This window comes from Tachypleus tridentatus, chromosome 10 (genome assembly GCF_004210375.1).
Source record: "Tachypleus tridentatus isolate NWPU-2018 chromosome 10, ASM421037v1, whole genome shotgun sequence".
NCBI lineage: Eukaryota > Metazoa > Arthropoda > Merostomata > Xiphosura > Limulidae > Tachypleus > Tachypleus tridentatus.
In genome coordinates, this window is record NC_134834.1 from 71,761,999 (window position 1) to 71,775,902 (window position 13,904).

Here is a 13,904-nt window from a genome sequence, read left to right on the forward strand (position 1 = left end):
ATTAACTACAGCCAAATCTCTGTCCAAAGTTTTAAAATATCTCCATCTAATTGCAGATCCAGTTTTGATAAACAAAAGTTAACAGTTTTCGTGTCAAAAACGACTTCAGAAATTGTATTTTTATTAAACTCATAAACTATTTTCTTTTTTGTTCTGATTCATACATAGCCAGATGGTTAAGGCACTCGACTCGTAATGTGAGGGTCGCGGATTCGAATCCCCGTCGCACCAAATATGCTTGTCCTTTCAGCCGTGGGGGCCTTATAATGTGACGGTCAATCCTACTGTTCGTTGGTAAAAGAGTAGCCCAAGAGTTGGCGGTGAGTGGTAATGACTACCCGCCTTCCCTCTAGTCTTACACTGCTAAATTAGGGGCGGCTAGCGCAGATAGCCCTCGTGTAGCTTTGCGCGAAATTCAAAAACAAAAAAATCTTTTGTTTGAAATGTTCAGGTTCATGAAAACATATTTTTAAGTTGAAAAATAAATAGTTTTCGTTAAAATTTTCCAACAAAAACTTTAGTTTTAGTAATTAACTTCTACGATACAATTACTTTTCTCAGCGCCAAGATTCAAAGAAATGCATTTTTGTTTTGAAATGACATCTGGATTTTAAGGTGTTTTTTTAATTTTTTAATATCATCGTGAATTTGATTTTGAAAAATAACGTAGAATGCGTGTTCGTTATTGTATTAAAAATATCACTATAAGCAGATGCTAATTTATTTCTGTCCCAAATCACAGTACATTAGATTTTGGAACATCATTACCCTTTAGAAACTTTGTGTATTATAGTACAACCAAGATGGTGCAGTCTGTTTGCAATTAACACGAACAATGGGTGCACTTAATCTGTTTGCTGTTTGTCATAAAAAGCACCCAGTATTCGTGTTTGTACAAAATTAGTTTTCCACATTTGTTAACCGTCGCTGAGCGTTTCAAATTAAACATGGCCAATTCACTGAAAGCGGGAAAACGGGAAGAAAGAAAATACCCCAACGGAGAACAGAAAAGCAGCTCGCAACGGAAACCGTACATGCTGTACTATGCGTATACATTCCTTTTTATAAACCACAAAGTTTTACATCAATGACAGGAAACTCATTAAGCCAGTACTTACTAAAGGTATGCAAACACACATCACTAAGGCACTAACTGGCTCACCCCCACTGTGCGATAGTCGAGCACTGTTTGGAGTTATGCTCCCCAGATTGTTGAACCCTCCAAAATAAACCCTTCTAATATTTATGTATTGCTCGAAACACTACAATATTAGTTACTACTGTTACTCCCTTACTTCACAGCTCTTGTTACTGCATGAACAAATCAACTGACGAAATTGCAAATATTCTCTTTTCACGTTATTTCCTCAGAGTTCTCTCAAGAAGATTTTTCCCTCACAAACTGAGTCTCACTTTCAATAAGTACACTAATATTGAATGTGAATTTTGCTGGAAACAATGACTGTAGTCAGTTATCATTTGTTTTTATGTTGCAATACGTAATGTAAAGTTACAGATCTTAAGAAACGAATATTGTCGCTGTCAGAATAACTTCTGCTTTTATAACAATAATTACTTATAAATATTATATGCACAGTTATTTCAGCTCGTGTTAATAATAATAACTTGTCGTTGACAGTTGTACAACTATATACAATCGTTATAACAATAATTACTTGTCTTTATCAGTTACGCAGTGTTATTATAACAATTACTATTTGTCATTATCGAGTTTATGTAAGTTGTGCTATCTAAGTAATATTGCTATCAGTCCTACAAAACAGCGAAAGAGCCACAATATTAAAGGTCTATATATGTACATAAAAAACAAAGACAGGTTACAAATGGTAAATTGTCAAAGGATTTCTACAGTAAAGAATATTCTGACTGTAATTTGTCTAACTGTTGACAAATTTATAGTTTAATGTACTTACAGGCCCGAATACAATTACTTAAAACTCCTATTAGAAATACCAAAACTTGGCTCAATAGTCACATGAGATCAACTAGATCTTTTAAACTGTAACGTAATATCTAACGAACAGTTTAACTGCATTGTAAAAACTACACGACGTTTTAACCGCCACATAAACTCTAGTGGGCCTATTTTAAAACTGTCATGTAAGATCTAACTTCATACAGAATGGCGAAAAACAACTTATTTGTGCTTACTAACATGGAAAAAGAATCTGCTATCTACGTCGTGGCTACCACAGTTATCAAATCTAGATTTTTAGTGTTGTAAAGCCCACAAGCGTACCTACCGGCAGGTAAGGGAGATTTGTTTGTTTAGAATTAACCACAAAACTACACAATGGGCTATCTTTGTTCTGCTCAGTATGGGTATTGAAACCTGGTTTCTAGCGTTGTTAGTCTGCAGACATACTGCTATGCCATTGGGGGCGAGGGAGGTAAACAAAAATGAGCGAGGTTGTTATATGGACAACATTGTACAAAACAATTTAATGTATATTTGTGGGTTCTGGTGTTTGAAGCGTTGACCGCTGCGCATAAGTAATATATTTTCAGGTAGAACTAATTAACTTTATTTGAATAAGCTGCGTTTCTGCTTTAACATTTTTATTGGTAACACCTTTCTTTTAGTACAATACGAGGATTAGGTGTGAAGGCGTCTCTGGTAATAAATACTAGTTGTTACGTTGCGAAAGAAAACTGTATAGTAGATGGGACCAGATGATAAAGCTGACTTACTGATGGCCATAAAACCAAGGTATGTAGAGAACCTGTCGTACGCACACTTATACTCAGGAAAGTGTACTGTTATTATTATTATTATGTGTGTGTGTGTGTGCGCGCGCGCATTTAGTTTCAAATTAAAATAACCGAACAGTTCATTTTGTTTTCTTTGCGTTAATTCCAAAGCTACAAAAAGAACAATCTAAAATATGCTCACTGCGAGTATCGAACCACAAATTTTAGCATTATACACACTAAGAAAGCTTGCCGCTGAGCCACGGGAGTCAGAAGTGGAATGATTTGAGGAAAATAATATAGAAATAGGTATATAGTAATCCACAGATAATTATTTTCGCCAATAAATTAATCCTGGGTAGAAGCGTCTTTGCAGTTTCAAACTACTCTTTGTACCCCATTAAGTAAATTTTAATATCTAAAAAAAATTTAAAAATAACACAATACAAAATTACCTTCTTATTTTAAACTGTTGTAAAAGTGGTAGGGTCCATATAACAGTGGCAAATTCACTGTATATAAGATGTAACCTATTTTCTAGAGCCTAATATGTAAAAACAAACATCAAACCTTAAACAATTAGGACCTAATAAAACTCCCTTTCGTGGTTACAGACAAGCAAGGGGAAAAGGCCGAAAATAAATACAAACGAATTAACCTTTTAAATTACCATTCGAAATATTATAACAATACTCACCTGTATAAACAGTGTAATAAAACCACTGTCAGAAGAATATAGTCCCTCTTTGGGTCAGCAGTAATTTACGGACGCATAACGCAAATGGTCGAGGTTTGAGTCACCGTGATGGATGAATGATACAGCAGATAGCTCAGTGGAGCTTTGCTCTAATTCAAATACCTATACCCAAAATACTATATATATGTAATGCCAATAGAGATTAAATATAACAGACTAAGCGTTTGTACCGCTTTGAGGGTCCATCTTCTAGATATCTCTTCCGCTAGGGTGAAATTTTACCTTTCACACATTGTATTCCGTACCTTATTTGGACTCGCTTTTCATTATATCTGCAACTGGATTTTAGTTTTTTTTTTTTTTTTTTAGTCCAGTTGTACGCAGATTTTATGGACAGATAATCTGAGGGTCGCGGGATAGAATCCCCGTCGCAACAAACATGCTCGCCCTTTCAGCCGTGGGTCCGTTATAATGTTATAATCAATCCCACTATTCGTTGGTAAAAGAGTAACCCAAAGTTGGTGGTGGGTGGTGATGACTAGCTGCCTTCCCTTTCACTACTTTCACTACTAAATTAGGGACGGCTAGCACAGATAGCCCTCGTGAAGCTTTACATGAAATTCAAAATAATAAAAAATAGTTAATAAACTGTATATTTAAGAAATCGTACACAATACCATTAATTGTAAGCTATTTCAATTTTATAAGATAAACGTGTCCAGTTAAATGTGCATGGTATTTTGTGTTTATATACACACACACACACACATACATATATATTATATTTTAACCACATTTTTTAGTTATAAATAACGTCAAACACTTTAAAAGTTTCTGTGTACGAAACCAGGTTACTGGAGTCGAGAGGATCTTGCATCTATGGGCATTTTGTAACCCTAAAAATCATGCGTGCGATTCAGTTCATCTGCACGGTCCTTCAGTTTAAACACACTTTATTACATTCGTAATAAAAACGCCCCAACTTGCTGTGTGAAAGGAAAGAAGATGAGTTTCAGTTACTAAACAAACAGAAATTTCGATCACGCGGATTCGAGTTAATATGAACAAAGGGGCTACGGGGAGAATAAAAGGGGTTCATTGAAAGAGCGTAGAACTTCAATTCAGTTGTTTTTATCTTATGCTGCTGGACATTATTCTTAAAACTAAACTTTTCCACGTCCACCATAAAAGCCACTTTTGCCGTTCTACAAAAACCGGTCGTTGTTAGTAACCTTTTAACACGGCAGCGAGGCACATTTTCTCGGGGCGTTCAGAACAGGCAGTCAGCCGGCGGGATTTGTTTAGGTTGATGGATGGTTTTCCGTCTACTTGACACAACAGCGGGGTGTCCGTTGTCGGAACAAAACTAACATTCAAACAGGATTGTACTTGAGGAAATTGGGGTATTTCGCGTATGTATGGGTAACAAGCTTAAACATAAGGTCTATTTTATCTTGAAGAATAGTATATCACTTTGCATATATATTAGGTAATAAGAATATGTTGATGATGTCATATCCCGTCATCATTCTAAGTATCTGAAAATATAACGTACAGGACTAAATAATGCAGTCGATAAAGCTTGGCGCAGGCACATATTGTTAAAAATACACAATACCTAGCCACAAAACATTAATTAAACTAGTAAACTTCACAGCCTTTTGTTTCTTTAAATATTCAGCATAACGACTAGTAACCATTAAAACAAAATCTGGGAGTCTTTGCCCTCAATCATGAAAAGTATTCCTAAATATTGCTTGTTTGTTTTGTTTTTTTAATTTTGTGCAAAGCTACAAAAAAGGACCATCTGCGCTAGGGACTAATTTAGCAATGTAAGACTAGAGGAAAGGCAGGTAGTCATCACCACCCACCGCCAACTCTTGGGCTACTCTTTTACCAACGAATAGTGGGGTTGACCGTCACATTATACACCCCCACGGCTGAAAGGGCGAGCATGTTTGCTGCGACGGGGGTTCGAACCCGCGACCCTCAGATAACTAGTCGAACACCTTAACCCACCTGGCCATAACGGACCATAAAAATATTAATTACATACGAAAACTGCAAGAAACATTTTTAGATATCGTACAAATTCGAAATCGCCTCATCAGCTTCAAAATTCAGAGTTCTTCAACAGAAAAAGTCTTCGGCGAGTCTAGGGTTCGAGATTCGAATTCCCTCTGTAGACAGAACCACTGAGTACCTTTTCGCTAAAACAAAGAAAAAAACACACGGAGCAGACCCACACCCTTTTGAATAGCTTTCTTTACTTATGAATTAAGACGCGTGATTCAATAAATTATTTCTGAAATTCTGAACTGTGAAATAATGGCATTTATTAATAAATGTCCTTATGAACATTTACGTGATCAACTTATGGGATTAGAGGGTTATTTAAGGGTTTGTTTATCGAAAATATAATCATATCAGTGTCGCACTTTAATGAAACCTAGGGTCAAAAAATAGGGCAAGTCACACTGAAATTGGTACTTACGCGAAAAATCATGTCGTAAACAAAATTAGATTTTCAATACATAACACCTTATCTTCAGGGTAATCTAAATGATGTACATTTGTTTTGAACATTCAATAAACACTTCAGAAAATTATTTGAAAAACACATCTTGTAAGCTAATAAGGATTTTTTTTCGGAATATTTGATTTATTGTGAGGCTAATGAAACAAGTTTGTCTGAGCATTTTACTCGCTAGAAATATATTTAATTAACTGAAATTATGTTAGTTTCACGTAGCTGTGTTTGTATTTTACAAACTTCTTGTGCACAGTAAGTTACAAAATAAAATATTATTAATACAAGAAAAATAATAAGTAACATTTACAAGAGAGTGGGTATCTGTTGGCTGAACGCAAGAATTTTTTGTTTGAGCCCTGTTATTCGTTAGTAACATATTTTGTGTGCTAGGTAGTTAATAATTGGTCAATTAATCCAGATTTTTAACGTACGAAAGAACTGTTCTAATTGAATGTGTGCGTGTGTTTTCTTATTGCAAAGCCACATCGGACCATCTGCTGAGCCCACCGAGGGGAATCGAACCCCTGATTTTAGCGTTGTAAATCCGTAGACATACCACTGTATTAGCGGGGGCGTTCTAACTGCATTAGTGTACTCTGTCTGTTAAAATAGTAAATAATTAAATAAATAATCAACGTTCAATTATTTAGTCTTAAATGATACATTCGCACAAATTTTCAATGGCATAGGAAATATACTGAGAAACGTAGAATAATTAGGGTTAATCACAAAGTTGGAATAAATAAAGATGGACGTGGATTTAAATATTTTCCAGTTTTGTGTATTTTTCATTTCTAATGTTTTGAACTAATCATCACAACCCACCGCCAACTTTCAGGCTACTCTTTCACCAACGAATAGTGGAATTGAACGTCACATTATAATGCTCCCACGACCGAAAGGGCGAGTATGTTAAGTGGGACGGTGATTCTAACCTGCGATCCGCAGATTGCAAGTCGAACTCCCTAAATATCCGCCACACTGGGTCATTATTCAGTCAGTTAGATATGAATAGTCTAAGAATTAACAGTTGGTATTGGGTCTAGCTTACCTTTCTCTAGCCTGTCAGTTTAAAATTTAGGATAACCGCATGCAGGTAGCCCTAGTGCAGCTCTTCACTGAGTGCATAAAAACAAACACTCGTTCAACTGAAGCCTTTACAGTTTTATACAGTTCTAATTAAATTGTAATTTTACACGATCTTCGTTTACTTAAGCATACCATTGCACTAGTACTACTTCAGAAGGAAATTAAAAGGCACAAGTAATACGAATAAAAAAAAAGAAGAAAGAACTCCGAGATTTTAAGTAAAACAAATAGTTTGTACTTCGAGGTTTCGGGCATTGAAATGTGTTAAATTGTTTTTCTCTGTCTAAAAACAAACTTTCCGTATGATAATATATTAACAAACAGAAATAGGTGCTTTTACTAAAGAGTGGTTTTCCACATTTACTAAGTGCTTATTTTTTTTTTTTAACTACGAAGGAGTTTTTTGTATTTTAACCCCAGTCTTTCAACACGTCCATGCTGAAATCCACTCAAGTCTGAACTTGTGTTTACTCATGTTAGCATCGATTTACGTCAAGCAACTTTCAAAAGGCGTAGGTAGCATAGTGATATGCATATTCAACAAAGTAAACCACACGTTTTTACAACTATTTACAAGCTTTAAAGTTGTATTGTACGAATGATTCCTTCCTTCGTATCTGTTATGACTTTTTTCTAACGGATATATTATTTCAAGGCTTAATAACCAAATTCCCCAACCCAAGAACATTTTCATTTTTCCTTTTAACAAATCAATAATTCTTTCTTTATCTTCCTTGTTTCATAAGTAATCATTTTTTCTTGCTTTACTAGTACATAATTTCTGTCAAAGTTTAGACTTGTACTTTACTCTAATTTAGAATCCCCTTAAGACACATAATTAAAATGTAATGAAAATACTGGAACATAATATATAAAATAATATAAATACAAAAACAGCAAATTAAGAACGAATACTAATAGAATATTCTGGTGTACAATATTAAAACAATAACAGCATATCATAACAAGATGGGAGACAATAAATAATAGACTAATTCTAATGTACACTATTAAAGTATATTGTCACAACAGAATGTAACTAATAGAATAGGTGCAGTACTAGAACATAAAAAAGTATAATCATATCATAAAAAGTTGGGAGAAAGTAGCTTACGGAATACTCTGATACCCAATATTGAAGTGTAACATCAATTACAATAAGACAGGTTAGGTTTTATTTGGTTTCGCGCTAAGCTGCACGAGAGCTATCTGCGCTAGCCGTTTATAATTTAGCAGTGTAAGACTAGGGGTAAGGCAGCTTGTCACCACCACCCACCGCTAACAGTTGGGCTACTCTTTTACCAACGAATAGTGGGATTGACCGTCACATTATAACGTCTCCACTGCTAAAAGGGGCGAGCATGTTTGGTGTGATGTGGATTCGAACTCGCGACCCTCGGATTACGAGTCGAGTACCTTAACCACCTGACCATGTCGGGCCGACAGGATAGGAGACAGTAAATAAGTAGTAGTAATTACAGTGCTGTTAACTGTAATAACACAGCAATTTTTTAACCTTCTATGCGACTCGTACTTGTAAGGAACACTGTCACCGAGAAAGTCACGAGTGAGACATCACCATTTTATAGAAATGTTTCTAAAAATAGATAGGCCTTATCGGTAATTTTTGGTTTCAGACTAACAAGGGAAACTACGTGAATAACAAGTTAATGAAAAACATATTACTTTACAGCTCTGTCGATGACGTTTTCAATCAATGTTTGCAACCTAATGTGACTTTACAATAAGTTCTTGGGACGACAACTTATCGCATACACTCAGGAGCTAAAGAGATGTTTTCAAGAGAATAACGTGAAAGGAAGGCATCACGTAAATATTTTATATTTTGTATCGTTCGTTTGCAAATAAGAGTACTTTATGTGAATTCATTTTGCAAATAGATAAAATAACATTCAATTACCAATTCATCAACATGATATCTGTTAGTCAGTTCAATAAAATAATAATAGTCAGTGCAGTAAAGAAAAACCAAAGGTTAATTCCATGTAACAAATATTAAATGGTCTGTCCCATAACAAATAATAACGTTCTATTGGTTAACACTAGAGCGTCATACGATTTTTCATCTGATAAATGGTCTTCAGTTGGTGATTCTTTTGGTCTAGGTGAAAGATAAGATTTCGACGTTGGGAGAATTGATGAAGATTCATCACCTGTCCTAAAAAAAAATGTATTGAATATAACGTTTACATATCAAGTTTACATTTCTAGGCTTTCTGGTTTTCCCCTACATGAGGAATTGTTTCAATAAAAATATCCAATAATCTAACAGAACAAATGAGTTGTTCTTATTCATTTAATGGTACAAATTACTCTTCTAAACCCCTCCTTCTTCAAAATATTTTATTTTTAAATTGTGAGCTTGTGTAAAAAGAAATGCAAACAATAAGTTCGGGAACTGAAAAGAATGTCACACTATTTTCATTTGTTTTTGAAACGTGAAAAGTTATCTTGGAATAGCTGTATTCATACATACTGTGGCCAAAGTAAACAAGACAGTTGGGAATACAAGGAGTAACACTGGATCGGCTTGTACCTACCATACACTGTCAAAACTGCAGTTTCGCTGAAACGCTGGCTTGCCACATTTTCAGCCTTACACGTGTAGTTCCCCATGTCGGCTAACCGCGCTTGACTGATCAATAGGTTTCCCTCATTTGAAATTATAAAGTTTGTTTCCTTGCTGGTGTCAAGTATCTCGCCGTTTCGTACCCAGACAATTTTAGGAGGAGGAACACCCTCTGGTGGCAAACACTGGAGCGAAATCTGGCCTTCTATTTGAATGCTGGTGCTCAATGGTTGGTTGAAGAAGTGCTTCTTTAGGTCTAGGTGAAAAATGACCAGACTGCGATGTAGGGAGGACTTTTAAAATTCAACAGTGACGTAATACACTCGAAATAATCGATAATTCATTATTAGAAAATATATATATATAAATTGAATAGAATGATTACATCAAGTTTCCATTCTTAAAGGAAGATTTTAAAAATGTCTTTGGTTTTCTAACACGAAACATCATGTAAATAACATTGGTTAGTGGAACATAAAAACAGAGCAGCTTACAAAGAGCGGAAGGGGGGGGAGTTATGCAAAACACCAACACCAGAGAGATTGCATTCAGTGCAGTCCGAAGGGCAAGACACTGACACCACTAGGATAATCCTTTTAAAGATGTTGTAAAGTGAATGGAACATGAAGACATAACAGAAAGTCTGTATAAGCACGCGAGAGACACCTTTAGATGTGTCTAAACTAGCAGAAAGCTGCTTCATGTTAGTTTCAGAAATAGTAATATGTATATGCGTGTAATATATAAAATATCTTATAATTAAACATAAAATAAACTGTTGGCTTTTTACGCTTGCAATACTTACTCTGTACGTAAACCAAGATCTGTCAACTGTTGTAACAAAGTAAGTCAATGTCAGAAGTTTCCTTGACATAATAAAATTCGTTTCTATAAATATTATTATAATCCCTGATTTTGAAGCTAGTGCACATTCATAATTGAATAATACTATGCGCTTATTGCGAGTTGTATATAACTTATAACAAAATAAATAATTTCCCCTTTCAAAATTAAGATAATTTCACTTAAGAGCTTTATTAACGAAACCCTGATTATCTAATTCAAATACTTGCTCTCAGAATATGTACCTGAAACGGAAATAATGTCTTAGGGGAAAATAAACAAAGAAACCTGATGTTTGATTGTTTTTATACCTTTTAAGGGCATGTTTTTATTACAGGCAAACAAAAAGCAGGCATCAGTAGAAAAGCTTTTTTTGTCAGTGAGGTTCTTTTTGGTCTGTTGATAAATATGACCTGTGTGTGTGTGTGTGTGTGTGTCCTGTTATATTTTCTTGTTAACAGAAACGAATTACCATCTTTTGAAAAGTTTACATTCGCCTTCGACCTTTTAACAACAAAATCAATTTGCATTTTCCTCATTCCAAATGGAAGTAACTTCTAAAGTTTTATTGAAATAATCTCTTCAGAACTCTAGTTATCGTTAGGAAAATAAATGCTTACAACAAGGATGGACAGATAATCTCATTGTAATACAGCCGTTCCATCACCAACCCTTTACTACGAAAATGAAACCTACTTACATCATAAACACAAGTTACTCTTATAACCGTATTACAGATTTAATAAATGTTATCCGAATTTTCAATGGAAAACTTCATTCCAAATCCTTGGTTATAGGTCGAAATGTTAGCGTAAAATAGCACAGTCTCATTCCATTTCCCATCTGTAGGTCTCCTGTACACATTGTAAAGCAGAAGGGAAAATTGAAATACTTATTCAATCCAAAAAAATTCAGGTTAAGGAACAAATAGAGAATTTGTTGAAGCGCTTACACAGTTAAAGATCAAAGAATACACTAACTGCTTATCATGTTAAAGAATAAGTGGTAAAGTTGATAATGGGTCCACTTTTAAGTACAGTATGTTTTTAATTAAAGATTCAAGGAAGTAAATAAACCCTCACATAAACTGCAATCACTTTATTATGTGTATTTACTCCAAGTAAAGATCTCAAAAGAAAATACACAAAAAGAGAGAACAGTTTTTTTATGTATTTTGTTCCAACTTGTTGGTAGTGTTTACCACAAACAGAACAAAAAGGAAAAAGTTTAGCAAACATTAGAAGATTTATTCTGCGAGAATGATCTTCACTTATTGCCCGAATTCCTTCAAAGAGATCTCGACCAATCCGGATAAACTGATCAGGATTTATTGACAGAAGAAACAATTTTATTAAAGAGGAACATCGGCTGTCTTCACACAAGAACTACTCGACTGTTAATCTTGGTCTCAATTCAGTGAGAGAAACAAGAAAGATGAAAGCCACAGAGGAAAACAATACTTCACTTCTTCAGGAAATTGGCTCGTTGAAAGTGGCTATGTTCGACAGTGAAAGACCATTTATCGAGTGAGGCCGAGAAAAGGAATGCAAGAGATGAAGATAAAGGCAAGTGTCCGGAGTGCCATGTCCGACATTCCCATCAATACCGTCCTACAAAGACTAGTAGTTAGAAAGTCCTGATCTCAGTGCAGTTTGTTCTGTTAGCACACTGCAAACTGTGTTTGTTTGAACGATTACAGAGCGTTGGAGTTATACGATTATTACCACTTTTGAATTTAACGAACACGTGCTGTCAGTGACAAATTTCACACACGTTTCTTTGCCACAGCCCACACTACAATATACACCAAATTACATTTTTAATCCTTTATACAATTAGTTTATACCCCACTAGTACAGCGCAAGTCTACGGATTTACAACGCTAAAAACAGGGGTTCGATACCCCTCGATGGACTCAGCAGAGAGCCTGATGTGGCTTTGCTGTATGAAAACACACAACCAGTTTCCATATTTTGTGTTGACTTGTAGACTGCTCAGGATTCTTCCAAACTGGAAACACATACAATTTGAAGACCATTCATCGCAGTATATTAAAACCACGTTCAACGTTAGATAGATTTACATTTACATACCAGTCCACAAGACAGTTTCCGATAGAGATAGAAAGTCAAGAGAATTATTTCTGTTACAACTTAAAATTAAATACAAGATTCTAGGATGTTATTCTAAACAGAAAACAATTTAATTGTAAAACAAAATGATAAACATACAATCAAGAAATGTTTTTTTTTTAATTTCTTCTTTTAAACGCGGTACAACGAAGCTAATAGATAAAGACATCAAAAAACAAAACCTTTACAAATGGCATTAAAACTGCATTAGACATACAAATTTTTCCCTTCTTCAAAACAATAAGAAAAGACATTTGATGTTTTGAACAGGGGTAGCCATCCCTAATTTAGAACTGTTGACCGGAAGGAAGGCAATCAGTTATTTCCACTCGCACTTTAATAGGCAGCTTCTGTAAACATAAAAGTGGAATAAACTACAACATCATAAAAACCCCACAGCTGGAAAAGAAGATAACATTCAGAAACAAATCGCACTTGTTACCTTTAACCTACCAGCATGCAGCCCAGCACAAAACCTAATAACCATAACCAGGCTGAAGAAGCAATGAAAAAGGACCAGTTTTTCTTAAGTTTAGAAAATAAAACACCATAGCCTGTTGCAGGACACCATTAAGTACATTTTATTTTGTACCGGAATAGTACGTTTCAAAGTACAATATATATATATATATTAAAGAATTAAGAAATAAGCACATAAAACACAAAACTAATCAAAAATAAACTCGAAATCTGCTAAAACAAACAAAACCAATATAATAAAATATATTGATCTGTACGAAAAACACTTTACTCTTATGAATGCTGTTTACAAAAGTGACTGAAGGAATCTTTATAAGCAACCTATAAATAAAGTCGAGTGACCAGCAGTAATTTTTTCATGAGTATCGGGTATTATCTCTAACTTAGGAAACACTATTTTGATAAGCACGTACATTCTGGAGTCTCAGAGGAACTTGGTTTTGCGATTGTTCTAGAAGCATTTAAAATGTCAGCAGTTTGTGCCTGCAAATAATTAACTTGGTAATACTTCAGTATAGTAGCATAGTGTAATTATGAAGTATTGTAAGACAGGTATGGATATAGAAGAAGACTGTGGTAAAATCAGATACTAACATTTCAACATGATGAAACAATGCAATAGCGAAGTAAAACTTTGTAATATCACTTCAAGAAATTAGAACACCGTATTAAACTGTTATCATTTTAATATAATAAAACAGTACAGTATTTTAGTAATACTTGATAATATATCAGTGTTATGGCTTTGTTACATAGCTCGAAAGTTGCTGTATTTTATCAGTAAAACAAAAATTAAAAATCTGCGATGATAACAAATGATACTGATAC

The 13,904-nt window shown here is 34.6% G+C and overlaps 1 pseudogene across 1 annotated transcript in view; it reads right to left on the reverse strand.

The window, feature by feature from the left end:
* The window catches only part of LOC143228377 (netrin receptor UNC5C-like), a 116,903-nt pseudogene that overhangs the window by 76,594 nt on the left and 26,405 nt on the right, over positions 1–13,904 (reverse strand). The window contains exon 4 of the transcript XR_013015323.1: positions 9,593–9,877. The product of XR_013015323.1 is annotated as a netrin receptor UNC5C-like (transcript). The remainder of the gene's footprint in view (positions 1–9,592; positions 9,878–13,904) is intronic.